We start from the raw sequence: 18,589 nt of genomic DNA, 5'->3' as shown, positions 1-18,589 counted from the left end.
CGTTTGTGATTAAATACAAAGTCAAAGCTTAATTACGATAACTTTGACTTTCGGTCATTAATCTAATGAAATCTTAATTACAGAAGCTAAGAGCACTTACAAGAGTCCTTAGCACGAAAATTTGAACTAATAGAGCCTCTTTAAAGACCAGGTTGCTCCAGAGAACACAGATGAGAGTGTGTTTGTGAATTTCTTTGAATTGTGCAAGTTTGAAATGAAGAAGTGAGGCCTATTTATAGTGATTTCCATTCCACAAGATCACTCCATGTGTCCTCAGGTGTTCTTTGATGTTTAACAAGTGCATAGTGGTTTTTAAAAACTAGTTGCATGCTGTTGTTTACGTTTACAGGTTGCAGAAAATCTAGAACAGATTTCAGGTTGCAAAGCTAGGCATCTGCCAGTTCAGGCTGGAAACCGGCGCTGTCGCGCCACATGCCAAACCAGGTTAAACCTGGCATGCCACACGAGGGGGAGGGTTTTCAAGTTGTTTTGTTTTGCTGCATGATCAGTCCCTGCACTTTCTGAACGCGAATAACTGACTTTTTCAGCATGCATGGTCAATGAAATCAGGTCTGTGTTGTTCTAGGGAGTGTATCCATGCACTTGGAAGTCTTGGACATATTGTAAAAGGCTCTTGTATGAAGAATTGTGATATTTACACTTTTAACCCCTATCCTTGGAAACTTCAATTTACATTAAGGTTTTGAATCGGAATTTAATGAAACCTTTATCAGATATTCTTGAGGGTGTAATAATGTGTTACAAAACTTTTGGGAACGTAAAAAGGCCTCTCAGAGGTAAAATTAACATGTGGACACTTTTAACCCCTGTGTTTTGTAACTTTTGATTTTTAAGCGCAAACGGCTTTTAGTGTCTGACAATTTATTCAGTAATGAATACGGACATTATACAGAGTCATTCAGAGGCACAAGTTTGGCATGTTGACGCTTTTGGTCCTTCTAATTACATCTTTGCATTGTTTGACAATTTTTAGTCCCTCAAGGTATCTTTAATCTTAATCAGGGTTTATGACATGTGTCATCACTGAATTGGACATGATTTTACGAGGTGTTACACATTTGATGTAATTTATATGTTGAATTTTACACACATCAACGACTTAACTCAATTAGGCATTTCCTAGGAACCCCTATCTAACTTTTACAGTGCGCGTATGGTGATTTTCGGGAAATCTGCTGAGCGTTGAACGATAACGAACTGACACCATACAAAATACTGACAACGCTGAAAAATACGAAGGTCATACGTATAACTTATACTTATGAATGTGGTTTTGAGAAAACATCATGCTTTCGAACGTCACAAAACACATACGTGAACCAGAAACGCGACTGCAGGAACGCACCGACAATCGTCAACAAAACAGTAGCACCAGACTCGAGTTATGTCTCAATATTAATATTTTGTGATATATCTAGATCCGTTTTCAAATTTTTGTGTTCGCAGTCGAAATCGGATCGAAAAACGGATTAAAAACGATAAAAGTAGCATTTTACGCGATTTTAACGCAACCGGCGAATGAACGCGTCAAACATCAGTTTCTGGCCTAATTTTTTAGTGTTTCGACTCTAAAATTTTATTTTGCGACAATCCATAAAGCTCGGGACTGAAAACGGGCTTCGGAGATGCGATCGGGCCGCTCAAAACACTAGTAACGGGCTTGTGGGCCATGGGCCCAAGCCGCACCTCTAGCGACCAGTTACATCTGGCAGTCGCACACCACACCCACCTAAACCTCCTCCTCCCTCAACCCCACACACAATCATCTCTCACGTTCTTTAACCGGAAACCGGAGCAACTCTGGCGGCGTTTCTTTTACCGGTGACCCCACACTACCTTGTTTTTCTTCCATTAAACGGCCAGCCACCACCATCTGGTGGTGGCGTATGGCGGCGAAGATGCGAGAGAAAGAGAGAGAGATCGGGTAGAGAAGAAGCACTAACGGCGGAGCTGTCAGTCCGACGAGAATCAACATCAACCGACAGCCCTGATTTTTTTAGGTTTCTCCGGTAAGTTCGTAAATCATCATTTTTCTTTAAGAATCCATGTTTCTTCGGCAATTATTCAATGTTTTAGGTGGTGCGGGGATGCTGTTTTGACGGCGGTGGAGTAGGCTTTGGTAGTTGTCAGTGGTGGTAGTGGTGGTGGTTGGTGTCGTGATGAAGGAGGTGACGGTGGGTATCGACGACCGTAGACAACGGCTCTAGACTGGCCGGGATGACGACAACGGGGATGGTGGTGGCCGCCTCAGTCACCTCATATTTGGTTCAAGTTTCGGTACACAATCGGTTCGGGCTTCTCAACCTGTCAGATTAACGTTTTGAGTTCGGTCAACTCTAGTTAACGGCAGTCAAACGGTCAACGAGTGCGTTCGGGTCAAACCAGTCAAACTCAGTCAACGGCGGTCAAAGTCAGTCAACTGTCGCGTCAGCTAGTCAACGCAAGACCCGGTAAAATTTAATCGACGCGAATTGTTATTTTGTTGTTAAATATTTTATATTTATACGCGACCCGAGCTAGAACCGAATGCATTTAGTGATTTATTTTCATTTTTTCTTTTGGCACTTGACGAAAATTTTTTATATTGTGATCGAAGTATTGTTGCTTTTTGAAAACATATCGACAGCTTTATTTGTCTGGTTTTTCAAAAAACAGAGGAAACTCTACTCGTTTTTCGTAAAAATACATAGCACGAAACATTTATATTTTATTAATGACAACTATTGGAAGTCAAATGATATTTTGTAAATAAATATAAAGAATAATTGCTGGGCAACGCTTTACGACTTACGAAACGAAATTGTAACGTACGACAAATGTGAATTCCTAGTTGACAAAACCCGATAACATATATAAATAAATGTAATAACTTATATCTATTTCAAAACGAAAGGAAACCTGTAATACGAAACGTAATGATATTCTTAAAACAACATTTAACGAGGTTCAAGTAATTTTTATAAAATAAATATAAAAGTATATTTATTTTGACTGCATTTTATAACTTATAAAACGAGTTTTTAACAGATCGACAAATATGGTTTACAAGTCCACGAAAACTCGAAAAAATTTATAAAATAAATATAATTATTTATATTTATTTCAAACGCCCAAAACACGGAAATTTTTTATAAAATAAATATAATTGTTTATATTTATTTCAAAAGTCGTTAATTCGTATAATATTATAAAATAAATATAATTATGTATATTTATTTCAAATGTCATTTAGTGATCTTAATGGATTCTCCATTTGCCGTTTCTACTAGACATTCTTGTTGAAGTTTAGTTAATGGCTGATTAAGAATTTTGCAAAATGAAGTATTAATAAAACTTTGGTTGCACTAGAGTCAAATAATACTTTAGCAAAAACATCATTAACTAAAAACGTACCGGCAATCACGTCCGAAATCATCTTGGCTTCTTCTGCAGTCAGAACAAATGCTCTAGCATTCTTAGTAGTTTTGTTGTTCATGGCTGGAGCTAGTTTCGGACAATTGGGCTTGATATGCCCCTTTTCTCCACAGTTGAAGCATACTCCATTACTGGGTTTATTTCTACAGTCTTATTCCTTATGTCCCGGTATCTTGCAGAAATTGCAGTATGTAGAACATCTTCCTGAATGCTTCTTCTTGCAGGCTTTATAGTAAGGTGTGGAGGTAGAACCTATATTTTTCCCACGGTTGGAATTACCGTAGCGAAATTCTTGGATAAGCTTTTGGACTAGGTTCCTCCTTTGATTTTCTTCTTGCGTACGTACTAATTCGTCAGTCAAAGTATTTGCTGGTTCTACAACTTCTTCTATAGTTTGTGGTGTAGCTGCCTTCACTACATGTCTAATCTCACTGATTAATCCCCAGATGTAACGGGAGATTAATACTGGTTCTGGTGAAGCTAGGGTTGTCACAATTCTAGCATATTCAAAGAATACGGTAGTGTAACCCTTACTCTCTACTTCAGTCATTCTAAGGTTTAAGAACTTATTGGCTATTTGTTCTTTTTCATTGGGAGGACAAAATTTACTTTCAACCATGTTCTTAAACTCAGTTCATTCCATATTATATACTCTGTCACTTCCCCTAGACTGGAGAATAGTGTTCCACCATTCTAGAGCTGCATTCTTAAAAAGATTGGAAGCAAACAAGATTTTATCTTCCTCTGCGCACTTGCTTATTTTTAAGACTGCCTCAGTCTTTTCTATTCAGCGTAGAGCTGTGATGGCTCCTTCATTGCCCGAGAATTCCATTGATTTACAAGAGCAGAATTCTTTGTAAGAACAACCATAAGACATGATTCTTCTTCTTTTTGGAATAGGCAATTGAAGTAACGGTCCCTTGTTTACGCTGTGACTGGGTTCAGTAGGTGGTTGCTTACTTTCACTATTACTTTTATTATTTTCTGCTTCCTTAACCGTTTTGATAATATATGGCATAGCGTCTATAATCTCTTGTGCCACTATGTGTTGGACGGCACTGTTATCTAATTGGATCCCGTTATTATCATTATTTGGGTTTTCTTGATTCACTTCGTTGTCCATCTGGATTATAAACATTTACCAATTATTAATATCACAGAGCAATATTTAATGCGAACAATTACACAAACAAACATATTGATCAAAATCATCGTGCATTGCGACATTTACTCTACTTCATATATCTATATATTACAAGCTGTAACTGGAATTGAAAATACAATACTAGTTATGCATCAGTAGGTATTTAGGTTATATATATTTTTTTTCAAACTACTCGCATATATATATATATATATATATATAGGAGAAGGATCCGTTTGGAACCACCCTTTATTGCGAGAACCGCGAGAACCAATGTGAACACAACCAAAAATACCTAAAAAAACACACAAATTTTTTTTTTAATATTTTTTATAAAAAATTGCTACTTTTAGTAGCAAAAAAAATGTAAAAATATTAAAAAAAATTTGTGTTTTTTTTTTAGGTTTTTTGAGGGTTTACTTTTTAGCATTTTAGCTTGGGGGAGGGGTATTTAGGTTTTTTTTTTTTTTTTTTTTTGGGGGGGGGGTTGGGGGTTGGGGGTTGAGTTTTTTTTTTAGGTTTTTTAGCTATTTTAGGTTGTGTTCACATTGGTTCTCGCGGTTCTTGCTATAAAGGTGGTTCTCGCATGAACCCTACCCTACATATATATATATATATATATATATATATATATATATATATATATATATATATATATATATGAGAAGAATCCGTTAGGAACCACCCTTTATTGCGAAAACCGCGAGAACCAATGTGAACACAAACCAAAATACCTAAAAATAGCTAAAAAACACACGAATTTTTTTTTAAATATTTTTTATAAAAAAAATCGATACTTTTAGTAGCCAATTTTTGAATTTTTATTTAAAAAAATATTTTATTTTGGCTACTAAAACTAGCGATTTTAATGTAAAAAATATAAAAAAAAATTGTATGTTTTTTTTTTATTTTTTTTTAGGTTTTTTGGGGGTTTAGTTTTAGCATTTTAGCTTGGGGTGGGGGGTAGGTTTTTTTTAGCTATTTTAGATTGTGTTCACATTGGTTCTCCCGGTTCTCGTAATAAAGGCAGTTCTCGCATGAACCTTACCCTATATATATATATATATATATATATATATATATATATATATATATATATATATGTATATATAGGGGAAGGTTCAAATGAAAACCACTAGTTATTGTGAAAACTCGAAAACTAATTAAAAAAAGCCAAAAAAACATACAAAAAATTTTTTTTTTTGCAATCAAAATTTCGCAGGTTTTTTAATATAAAAAAAATTAAAAAAAAAATTTGTGTAGTGCACATGTGTAATACTGCACATATGTATGTGTACTACACATGTGTATTATTACACATGTGCACTACACAAATTTTTTTTTTTTTTTTGAAAAAAAGTTTTTTTATATATAAAAACTAGCGATTTTTATAAAAAAAATTGAAAAAAAAATTTTTTGTGTTTTTTAGGCTTTTTTTAGTTAGTTTTCGAGTTTTCACAATAAAAGTGGTTTTCATTTGAACCATCCCCTATATATATATATATATATATATATATATATATATATATATATATATATATATATAGGGGAAGGATGTATAGAAAACCCACTTTAATTTAGAAAACCCGGGAAACTCAAAGCTCCCGATGTTTTTTTTCTTGAAAAAATTTACACATGTTATATACATGTTTTTAAGGGTTTTGGGCAAAAAAAAATCAAAAAAGCGCCGAGTAGATATTTAAAAAAAATAAACAAGTTTTGGTGTAACACATGTTACATTCATCTGACATATATATATATACATATATATATATACATATATATATATATATATATGTATACATATATATATATATATGTATATATATATATATATGTATATATATATATGTATATATATATATATATATATATATATAATGTAAGTATCTATAGAAAACCTACTTTAATTTAGAAAACCGGGAAACTCAAAGCTCCCAATGTTTTTTTTATCTTGAAAAAATTTACACATGTTACATACATATATATATATATATATATGTATATATATATATATATGTATATATATATATGTATATATATATATATGTATATATATATATATATGTATATATATATATATATATATATATATATATATATATGTAGGGGACCGCTAAAATGAAAACCACCTCCAGTTGTAAGAACCACGAGAACCACTTTCTGGCCATTAGATCAAGAATATGGATGGATGAGATTAAAAGTAGTTAAAATTAATATTAAAAACTTTTTGTCTTATTATGTTTTTAATATTTTATTGTTAAAGGGTATATAAGTAAAATTGTCTTTTTTGTCTTTTTATATATATTATTTTTAATTGCATTTTTGTCCTATTCATTAAATACTTTTTATCTTAATTATTTTTTATTAAGAAACAGTTTTTTTTTGTTAAATAATTTTTTGAAATCAGATTTTTATAATAATTTTTTTTAAGATTTGTTTAAAAAAACATTTTGAAGAGCCGTTTTTTTACGCCCCTTTTTACGCCCGGCTTTTTCAGACGTGGTTTTTTTTAATGCGCCGTCATTTACGTTAAAAAATTACGTTTTCTATTTTTACGCCCGTCATTTACGTTAAAAAATTACGTTTTCCGTTTTTTTAACGCGCCGTCGTTTACGTTAAAAAATTATGTTTTCCGTTTTACGTTAAAAAAATTCCGTTTTCCGCTTTTAAGCCTGGCTTTTTTGCGCATCGTTTTTTAGCGGGTCGTTTTTGCACGCCGTTTTTTACGCTTGGCCTTTTAAAGCGTCGTTTTTAACGCGCCGTTTTTTACGTCCCATTTTAACGCGGTGTTTTTTACTTCCCGTTTTAACGCGGTGTTTTTTATGTCCCGTTTTTACGCCGGGCTTTTTCAAGCGTTGTTTTTTTAATGCGGCGTTTTTTACGGGTCGTTTTTTCAAGCGTCGTTTTTTAACGCGCCGTTTTTTACACGTTTTTTTAACGCGCCGTTTTTTACACTTTTTACGTTTTACGTTTTACGTTAAACTTTTTACGTTTTAAGTTTTACGTTAAACTTTTTACGTTTTGCGTTTTACGTTAAAATTTTTAGGTTTTACATTTTAGGTAAAACTTTTTACGCTTTACGTTTTACGTAAAACTTTTTACGTTTTACGTAAAACTTTTTACGTTTTACGTAAAACTTTTTACGTTTTACGTTAAACTTTTTACGTTTTACGTTTTTATGTTTTTTACGTTTTTACGTTTTTTACGTTTTTACGTTAAACTTTTTACGTTTTTACGTTTTACGTTAAAAAAACGTTTTACGTAAAAATTACGGTTTTAGCGTTTTTTTTTCAAAAACTTTTTTACACAAAAACGAACGTACCCAGAAATCGCAACTCAGTAGGTGTCTCAGATAGATTGTTATAATCGTCGATAACATTTCGTATTTTCGTCTATGTTTATTTTCCAATGTATTTGCATGTGATAAAACATTTCAAAAAAGTATTAGCTAAGATCATCTATGTTTTCAATATGAATTAATAAATGATAATAATTATAGTAGTTATTGCTTATTTTGTTTCTCTTTGGAAAGGATCTGCTGTACTAGAAGGCTAGAAGAAATAACTTGAAATATATCATTTATTATAAATTATTATTAAATGCAATATTGAAACAAGGAAACAAGAATCTTAGAAAAAAAATTAATAAATAAAAGAACCTGTTTTGTAACGAAACAAATCACAGGGACCAACTATAGCAAGATCATCAAACTTTTTAAAACATCTCAGCCCCTCCTTCGTTTAAACGGCAAAGGTTCCGGCGGACTTTTCGGCGAACCCGGAAGTCCTTAATCGGTTCGTTTTACCTTATATTTCTTGCGCATAAAGCTATCTGCACCCTATACAAATCTGTTACCACCAAATAAACCTGTAAATCGCTGCAAGATATATATATATATATCCATTTAACCAACGTCTCCGAAAATTCATATCTTCATCTCCATCCGTTACCCATTGAGACGGGTATAAAAATACGGGCTTTGATCCCATTCCAACTGGTTACACTTCAACTCACACCCAAATCTTTTCTGCGATCTCTCCTTTCGCTTCGCCGAAGTCGTAAATCTCTGGCCAACTTACAATCCGTCTTGCCGAGCCCTTGAGGTTGGTTTTAGAAACGTGAAACCGCCTCCAACACCAGCACCGCCGACCAACCACCTCCCACCACCGTCTTCCGCCGCCGACTAACCACCTCATCTCCATCGATCAAACATCTTTTGGGTTCCTTGGAGGAGATGAGAGATGGGTTGCAGGTCTGAGGGTCGCCGGAGAAACGAGCGGTCACAGTAACATCATCAGCCACCGCCGCTCACACATGAGTGAAACCCCCATGTGCGGCGACGGCATCCACCGGAGACGGAGAATGAGGGGGGTGCAACGGGGAGTAGATGCGGCTGCAGATTAGGTGGGAGGGGGGAATCGGAGAAGATAAATCTGGGGTGTTATAGTTTGGGTTGAATGATGAATCTCTGTTTTTTTGAAGAAGAGAGGAGAGAGATATACAAATGAGAAAGAGACAAAAGTCTGATAGATATAAATGAAGAGAGATAGATATAAATGAAGAGAGAGAGTGAGATTTGACATTTGGGGTAAATGATCAAACTACCCCTTTTTCTGATTGATTAAGAGTGGTTCTCGCGGTTCTTACAACTGGTGATGGTTTCTATTTTAGCGGCTCCATATATATATATATATATATATATATATATATATATATATATATATATATATATATATATATGGGAAGGATGTATAGAAAACCCACTTTAATTTAGAAAACCCGGGAAACTCAAAGCTCCCGATGTTTTTTTTTTCTTGAAAAAATTTACACATGTTATATACATGTTTTTAAGGGGTTTTGGGCAAAAAAGAAATCAAAAAAGCGCCGAGTAGATATTTAAAAAAAAATAAACATGTTTTGGTGTAACACATGTTACATTCATCTGACATATTTGTAACATGTGTTACACCAAAACTTGTTTATTTTTTTAAAAATATCTACTCGGCGCTTTTTTGATTTTTTTTTGCCCAAAACCCTTAAAAACATGTATATAACATGTGTAAATTTTTTCAAGAAAAAAAAAACATCGGGAGCTTTGAGTTTTCCGGGTTTTCTAAATTAAAGTGGGTTTTCTATAGATTCTTACATTAAATATATATATATATATATATATATATATATATATATATATATATATATATATATATATATATTATATAGGGGAAGGATGTATAGAAAACCCACTTTAATTTAGAAAACCCGGGAAACTTAAAGCTCCCGATGTTTTTTTTTTTTTTTTGAAAAAATTTACACATGTTATATACATGTTTTTAAGGGTTTTGGGCAAAAAAATCAAAAAAGCGCCGAGTAGATATTTTTTATAAAAATAAACAAGTTTTGGTGTAACACATGTTACATTCATCTGACATATTTGTAACATGTGTTACACCAAAACTTGTTTATTTTTTTTTTAAATATCTACTGGGCGCTTTTTTGATTTTTTTTGCCCAAAACCCTTAAAAACATGTATATAACATGTGTAAATTTTTTCAAAAAAAAAAACATCGGGAGCTTTGAGTTTCCCGGGTTTTCTAAATTAAAATGGGTTTTCTATAGATACTTACATTATATATATATATATATATATATATATATATATATATACTAGCCATTTACCCGCGCGATGCGGCGGGAGTGACGATTTACAACAGGATACTCGTTTAACGTTAGTTTATCAGTCGTCTCGTGGTATGTTGTATAGTACTTAAGTTAGTTTTCTTATTCGTGATATGTTGCCACTCGTTTTTCTATTAGTTTATCGATTCTTTGGTGATATACTTTTGTTAATTTTTTTAGCGAGTTAATTGCATAGTTAGTCCCCGTGGTTTGCACAAAATAACATACTTAGGTACTAATAGTTTAAAATCACCTTCTAGGGTATTAACTTTTCATTTTGTAACGTTTTGAGGTATTAACTTCTAGGGTATTAACATAGTTAGTCCTTGTGGTTTGCACAAAATAACATACTTAGGTACTAATAGAATGTGATTTTAAACCTACAAATAACGTTAATACCTACAAACGTTACAAAATGAAAAGTTAATACCCAAGAATGTGACTTTAAACTATTACTACCTAAATATGTTAATCTGAACAAACCACAGGGACTAACTATGTAATTAACTCTTTTTTAGCTGTCAGTTTATCAATCTTTCTATCAAATCAATTATAACCTTGACTTAGATATTTTTTATTTCTAAATTATAATGTTATCATATATAGGTAAGGCTCGCCTCTAAGTTGATGTTGCATATCAAAGCTTCGTTGGTTACAAGAACACAAATCAAGTTTTGGGTTATCATTTTGTTCATGAAACATTTTAGTCTTCGTAGTATGGTCTATATTTTTTTTGTGTAACTCACTACTTATGTATGTGCGTGTTCTATATATAATGTCAAAATGTGGGACCTTTATCCACATTAGATTTCTTTTATAACTATACTTGAAATTCATAAAATAGATAAATAAATAAATAACCAGGTGTCACAAATGTGGTGTGAAATGTTGGCATAAAGAGTAACAGTACATGATGGAATTATAGTTGTAATGGTTTGGAGTTTGAGATATGGTTATCCATTATGGTTGAAGTGAAAAAGCAACATTTAGAATGTAAATGGCAAATCAAAAAATTATTAGAAGCCAACTGTAGAGTATGGAGTTGTATATGCACGTCATTGATCTGGGAGTTGTACACATAACGAGGTCATTGATCTCACAGTTAACATGTTATAGGCATTAACAAATGATACTAAATAGCACAATCCCAACAACAACATTCCTACTCAAAATCATCTTAAGGTCCAAAACATTAATTAGGAAGAAAAGCCAAACACTATAGAACCAGTCTCAACACAAATTTATTTTATTTGGCTAGACATGATAACGAACTACACAACTGCGTAAACCATACACACTACATTAAAACCGTTTGAGATATAGTTATCCATTATGGTTGAAGTGAAAAAGCAACATTTAGAATGTAAATGGCAAATCAAAAAATTATTAGAAGCCAACTGTAGAGTATGGAGTTGTATATGCATGTCATTGATCTGGGAGTTGTACACATAACGAGGTCATTGATCTCACAGTTAACATATTATAGGCATTAACAAATGATACTAAATAGCACAATCCCAACAACAACATTCCTACTCAAAATCATCTTAAGGTCCAAAACATTAATTAGGAAGAAAAGCCAAACACTATAGAACCAGTCTCAACACAAATTTATTTTATTTGGCTAGACATGATAACGAACTACACAACTGCGTAAACCATACACACTACATTAAAACCGTTTGAGATATAGTTATCCATTATGGTTGAAGTGGAAAAGCAACATTTAGAATGTAAATGGCAAATCAAAAAATTATTAGAAGCCAACTGTAGAGTATGGAGTTGTATATGCATGTCATTGATCTGGGAGTTGTACACATAACGAGGTTATTGATCTCACAGTTAACATGTTATAGGCATTAACAAATGATACTAAATAGCACAATCCCAACAACAACATTCCTACTCAAAATCATCTTAAGGTCCAAAACATTAATTAGGAAGAAAAGCCAAACACTATAGAACCAGTCTCAACACAAATTTATTTTATTTGGCTAGACATGATAACGAACTACACAACTGCGTAAACCATACACACTACATTAAAACCGTGCACCTACCTACCTGCCAGTCCTAAACCCGAAGAATATCGATCAGGTCTCTTCATCTTAAAGGTCTCTTTCTCAGTTTCTCCAATGAAAAGTTGATCGCTGTTCTGTTCTTCGGTTCTTTATAATAATAATAAAAATAAAAACCTTTCTTCAAGTATATCCTATTTCATTTAGACGACTGGCGAACCATTTGACTTGTCTCCTTTAAAATATTTTTCACTCACTTGACCCATTAGAGCAAGTAAAACGGCACTTTTTTCACAAGAATAAAAATGCAGCAAAACAATATTTGACAGCATCAAGAGTAGAAGTTGGTTCTAGAATGTTACGAAAATATGACAAATCATTTATCAGCTCTAATGCAACTTCCTCAGCATCATGCATCTGATTTTTTGAAAACCCAAACGATCTTTCGGCATGTAGACGAAAGGATGTGCAATTCAAACAGTTGCAGATCCCTCGGCACCCTCTCAGAGTTCTCTTCAAAATTCCACTTCTAATAATTTCTCCTTGAGTTTCAGGAATCTGCAACAGATATTGTTGTGGACTTTCATTGACTTTACTGTAACTTCCTTTAGTCATAGAAGATTGCTTCCATTCTTGTTGAAGAACCAACTTTTAACCCTGCACCGCTGTGCATTGGAGCAACTTCTGAAGCCGCACCGTTGTGTATTGAAGCAACTTCCAACGCTGCACCGTTGTGCATTGAAGTGGCTTCTAAAGCAGCACCACTATGCATTGAACAAAGTGACAGAGAAGACCATCTGAAAATAGTCAAAGAAAGTCCAATAACCTGAACTTCAGGTAGATCAGCTCTCATGAATGGATTAACTCTAGTTCTTCTACGAAGAACAGTTTAAAATAAAAATATTTGCTCCAACAAAAACTAAAACTCATGAAACGAATCTGTTTTAGAAAATTACTTACCATCTTTTAGGATATTACTGATTTTTGTCAGGCTTCAAAACCTCAGCCCTTGAACCAGCGATTAAACTAACATGGCAGACATAAGGGGCAAACTCGGAAGCCAACATATTTATATATCCAAGTGAAATTGAACATCTGTATATAAAACACGAGCATCTTCTTGGTTCAGACCATAAACAGAAAATCAAAGTTGAACAGACCATAAAACATGATAAAGAAATGATTCCAAACACCAATAACCAGAAAAAAGCATCATCCGGATCATTACTACGGTTTGATGTGGATGGCTTAGTGGCGTTCTGTGTGGATTCATTATTGTCAAGTATGACCCAGTTGGGCGGATATACCTTGTTAGAAGGGGTAACCTCCGTTGCCCCTTGACGCTCGAACGGTAGTGTAAATTTAGTGTAAATTTTGGAAAAATTGATGTTTTGTCGATTTCGTTACCCCCTTTTTTAACGTTGCCCCTATAATGATTTTCTAGATCCGCCAAATACAACCCATATAACATCTTTCTTCCTCTTGAGTAAACAAATAGAAAATAACCCTCTATGTTATAAACTTGAGACACAAAAACTAACTCGTTCTAGGTCGAGGGGCTGATCCGCCAAATACAACCCATATAACATCTTCTCTCGAGCAAGCATATAACATCTTCTCTCGAGCAAGCATGATTTTCTAGATCCGCCAAATAGAAAATAACCCTCTGATTTTCTAGATCCGCCAAATACAACCCATATAACATCTTCTCTCGAGCAAGCATGCAGTGGTTAGGGTTTTGGGGCCAGGATCTGGAAAATGCGAGTGTTTATGGGCGGACTTATATCAGAATCAAGTAAATTCTAAACCTTGTAATAAACCAAACTTTGGTACCTTTCAATAACAGCAGTGGTGTTTTAAGCAGCATCAAGGGCATCAGCTCTGGCCCAAACCTGTTTCCCAGCAGCCTCACCCAACAGGTTTTCATGTTCTTCTGTGTAAACCTCAGACCTAGGGTTCTTTGCCATCAACAAGTCATCACCATCTTTACCCAGTTTTGACAATCATCCTTAGAATAGCTAACTGCTGGTGTACTCTGCAACCTATACATCAAAATTCAAAATGTAATTGAAAATCAACCAATCAAATCAAAATAAACAACACAGAATCACTAAAACTTAAAGCTAAATATGCGGAGGAAATAAAAAATATAGTTCAAATCAGTGTAGTTTTTTAAACAAAAGCATCAAACAATCCATGTATGTTGCTCTAACTACACAATCCACGACTTTCTCTATTACATTCTCCAACAATCAAGACTAAAAAATACACATAATCCTGCTCACATTACACAAGCTAATGAGTACATAATCTTCATCCAAATCCAATCAAGTTTATTGTCATTAACAGCTAAACACAGACAAACACCAAAGAAAAAGCCCATCTGAACAAACAGTATATGGAAACAGTTTTTAAACAAAACTCAGGCCTGTTTAATATCACAAATAAACAAAGACTGATTAGTTGTTACTTTAATGGCCCACACAGCTTCATCTTAAGGTATAGACTTGTTTACTTTGACTAAAGTGGAAAACGCCTCAGTTGACCTGTGACTTAACTGTTGAATCTGCAAAAATCTGAGCTTCACAAAACCATACAATTTCCATCCGTGAAAGCTACCTTCTTTGGGATTCAGGGATGCATACTCGTTGTTAGGGTTCAAGATTCCTATTAAATTAACCATTCAACACACATACATGTCAATCATTATATCAATTTGGCATAAGAAATAAAATAAGTAACACCATGAACAGACGCACATCCGAACACTCCATTGTCATATAGAAAAGAGGATAAAGAACTTACCTAAGCATAAAGAAAGGGGCAACCAACAAAATCAACTTTGAACCCAAAGTCACAATCTGAAGCAAAAGTTTAAATGGGGCTTGCTACAGTCATATACTTCATTTAGCTGCAACATCAACAACTGAAATGAATCTTTCTAAAATTAATTGAAGAATAAAAAAAATCCAACAACAGTGACACCCACTTCATATGTCAGAAAATCTAGCAAAAAGAACCCAACGATGACATCCAGAACATGGTGTTTAAACCACATATACCATCACAGAATACTCCCTCAGCAAAGGATAGCACAATACTTAGGTTTACAAGAAAGCCAACTTACCTGAGGTAAAAGCATTCCAATCAAGCGAAATGGTTACTTATCAAGGGAGAGGAGCAGTGTCTGTGATGGTAATCATATAACCGCATACCACATGTTACAACAATGCCATATTAAAACATAAAATTCACTCAGGTAAAAGGGATCTAAGCCCGCTCTGGTAACATTAAGAGATTCTAGGGTTTGAAGGTTACCTTCGTAGTCTAAACAACCACAAACGAAGCCATCCTTTTTCCGCCACTCTAAATGCCATCCACCATCGCCGCCACCAGTGGTCGGCCGAAACCCACCGATTCTCTCCTTCTTTATAGCGTTTGCTTATTCTTTCTCTACAAACCCAAATCTGTTCCAGATATAGCATCCAATTTTCATTCTACGAATGACACGATTTTATGATTTTAGGGTTTCTTTTGAACAAGAGGAAAAAGAAACTCAGAGTAGAGAGAGAAATGAGAGCAGGAGGATTGTCAATTTCAAAATTTAAAAGAGCAAAAGTTGGAGCCATATGAACGAATTTCAAAATTCAAAATGACAAAAGTTGGCCGCCCAAAATTCCATGACAAAAGCGGCTATACAACATGTGTTTAAAATAAGTTTTCAACACTTTGTGCTTAAATGCTTGTACAATGGGTTTCAAATGGTTGTACAATGGCAAATGACCATTCTTGCCCTTCCTATATGCATATTAAAGTAGTATAGATATATATATATATATATATTGTAGTGAAAATGTGTAATACTACACATGTGTATGTGTACTACACATGTGTATTATTACACATGTGTACTACAAATTTTTTTTTTTGAAAAAAAGTTTTTTTATATATAAAATATAGAGATTTTGAATTAAAAAATAACAAAAATTTTGGTGTGTTTTTTAGACTTTTTTTAGTTAGTTTTCGAGTTTTCACAATAAAACTGGTTTTCATTTGAACCTTCCCTATATATATATATATATATCGGGAATGTTGGACCAAATTTTTTTTTTCATAAAAGTAGATGCGTGTATTATAAACATATTTGTAAAAAAAATTCAAAAACAAAATGTCGTGTGTGTAGTTTTGAGCACCACAACTTTCAGAACTTCTAATAAACAATCATTTTATATATATATTTTTGTATTTAAGATCTTTTTATCATCTATTATATGTATTTTTATGATTACATACATGTTAAAAGTAGTTTACATATTTCTAATAGCCAAATTATATATATGTGTAATAACTAATTACATATATGTAAAAAAACTAGTTTACATATGTGTAATTATAAATTTACATATAAAAATGATAAAATTACTCTTAACTTGTAGGTAATCATAAAAATACACATAATAAATGATAAAATTATTTTAAACATAAAAATATATAAATAAAATGATTGTTTATTAGGAGTTCTGGGAGTTCTGTAAATATTTATGGTTCTGAAATGATCCTTACCATATATATATATATATAGGAGAAGGATCCGTTAGGAACCACCCTTTATTGCGAGAACCGCGAGAACCAATGTGAACACAACCAACAATAACTAAAAATAGCTAAAAAAACACACAAAAATTTGTTTTTTAGTATTTTTTATAAAAAAATTGTTGGATTTCTTTACCAAAAAAAAAATTTTTTTGGCTACTAAAAGTTGCGATTTTAATGTAAAAAATATTAAAAAAGAAAAAAAAATTTGTGTGTTTTTTTTTCAAATTTTTTTAGGTTTTTTGGGGGTTTAGTTTTTAGCATTTTAGCTTGGGTGGGGGTGGGGGGTTTAGGTTTTTGGGGGGTGGGGGAGGGGGGTTTAGGTTTTTTTTCGGGGGGAGGGGGGTTAGGTTTGGGGGGGGGGGGGGTAGGTTTTTTTGTTGGGAGGGGGGGGGGTGGGGGTTAGATTTTTTAACGGTTTTTTTAGGTATTTTTTGTTGTGTTCACATTGGTTCTCGCGGTTCTCGCAATAAAGGTGGTTCTCGCATGAACCTTACCATATATATATATATATATATATATATATATATATATATATATATATATATATATATATATATATATATATATATATAGGGTCAGGATTTAGAGAAAATGGTGAAAAGTATGAGAACGGTGAGAACGCTTACGGGTCGTCCGATTAAAACAATCCATGAACTAGATTGCGCGGTGGCATTTTCGTAAATAACATCAATTTTATTATGTGGGAGGCGCTTCATTAAGGGTAAAAGGGTCTTTTACCGCTCATATTCAAAACGCTATTAAAAAAAACGCCATTACAAACAAAACGCCAAAAATTAGTGATAAAACGCGTTGGATATTATAGGAAGATGAAACAACACAGTAACTGAATTTTAGTTATTAACATTTATTAGAAGAAATTCTCTCCTAAATTACGCGCCAAAAACATCATTATATAAACAAGGTAAAACATAGCTTCCATAATCACTTCAATCTATCCAATTCTGCAAAAAAAAAAAAAAAAAAAAAAAAAAAAAAAAAAAAAAAAACATCTTTAACCAAAAACGCCAACTTAAACAAACGCCAAAAATGGCAACAATCGTTTCTTGGAGATACACTCTGGGAATCAGGCGATACGTCCTCCGTTTTGACAACAGAAGGAGGGTGTATGTTAAGACGGTCAGGGCAATTCTGAAGATGGAAGAAGAAATACAGAGGGCAATCTTATCCCTTGGCATCGCTCTAGACAACGAGTGCCATGAAACACATATGCTTATGAAAGCATTCACCAGGAAATTTGGACCAATCAAAGCAGATGTGAAGCCGGACCCTGTCATGACATCATGTCGTTTTGATGATGAAACAGACATGGTGACCGTTACATACGACAGCGGAGAGCAGGAAGTCTACTGGCTAGAAAACATCATGACAAAGCAGTGTCTTAGTTTCATGGAAGAATTGCATAACGCCACTTGTACCAACACAGAAATAGACTCAAAATTGAAGTTAATGCAAGACATGTTCAAGTGGAGGCTTCAGAATCATCAGGAACAAGAAGAATCTTCAGGAACAAGAAGCTGATGAAGGTGAAGGTGATGACATGGATGAAGATCCAGATGAAAACTCCGAGGAGGAAGAAGATGACGCAAGTGATGGATACTATTCGGATAAAGTACCTTCTAATGAAGGCTTTTAATTTTTTTACTCTTTTTTTTCTTCTGTGTAATCTTCTTTTTTTAAGATAATTAAATGATATATT

The 18,589-nt window shown here is 33.5% G+C and overlaps 1 long non-coding RNA gene across 11 annotated transcripts; it reads right to left on the bottom strand.

The window, feature by feature from the left end:
- Positions 1–12,226: 12,226 nt before the first annotated feature.
- LOC110941335 lies at positions 12,227–15,881 on the bottom strand. 11 transcript variants are annotated; one of them, XR_002594012.2, is made up of 6 exons: positions 15,595–15,881; positions 15,082–15,187; positions 14,747–14,943; positions 14,110–14,318; positions 13,237–14,027; positions 12,227–13,102 (listed from the first exon to the last, which is right to left on the bottom strand). It is a non-coding gene; the product is annotated as an uncharacterized LOC110941335 (long non-coding RNA). The 11 variants fall into 11 exon arrangements; XR_002594016.2 differs by having other exon boundaries at positions 12,227–13,073; XR_002594009.2 differs by having other exon boundaries at positions 12,227–13,371; positions 13,584–14,027; positions 15,595–15,879.
- Positions 15,882–18,589: the final 2,708 nt, after the last annotated feature.

Source organism: Helianthus annuus, chromosome 5 (genome assembly GCF_002127325.2).
Source record: "Helianthus annuus cultivar XRQ/B chromosome 5, HanXRQr2.0-SUNRISE, whole genome shotgun sequence".
NCBI classification, from domain to species: domain Eukaryota; kingdom Viridiplantae; phylum Streptophyta; class Magnoliopsida; order Asterales; family Asteraceae; genus Helianthus; species Helianthus annuus.
Note: the sequence above shows the minus strand (reverse complement) of the source record. Positions and strands in the feature narration are given on the sequence as shown.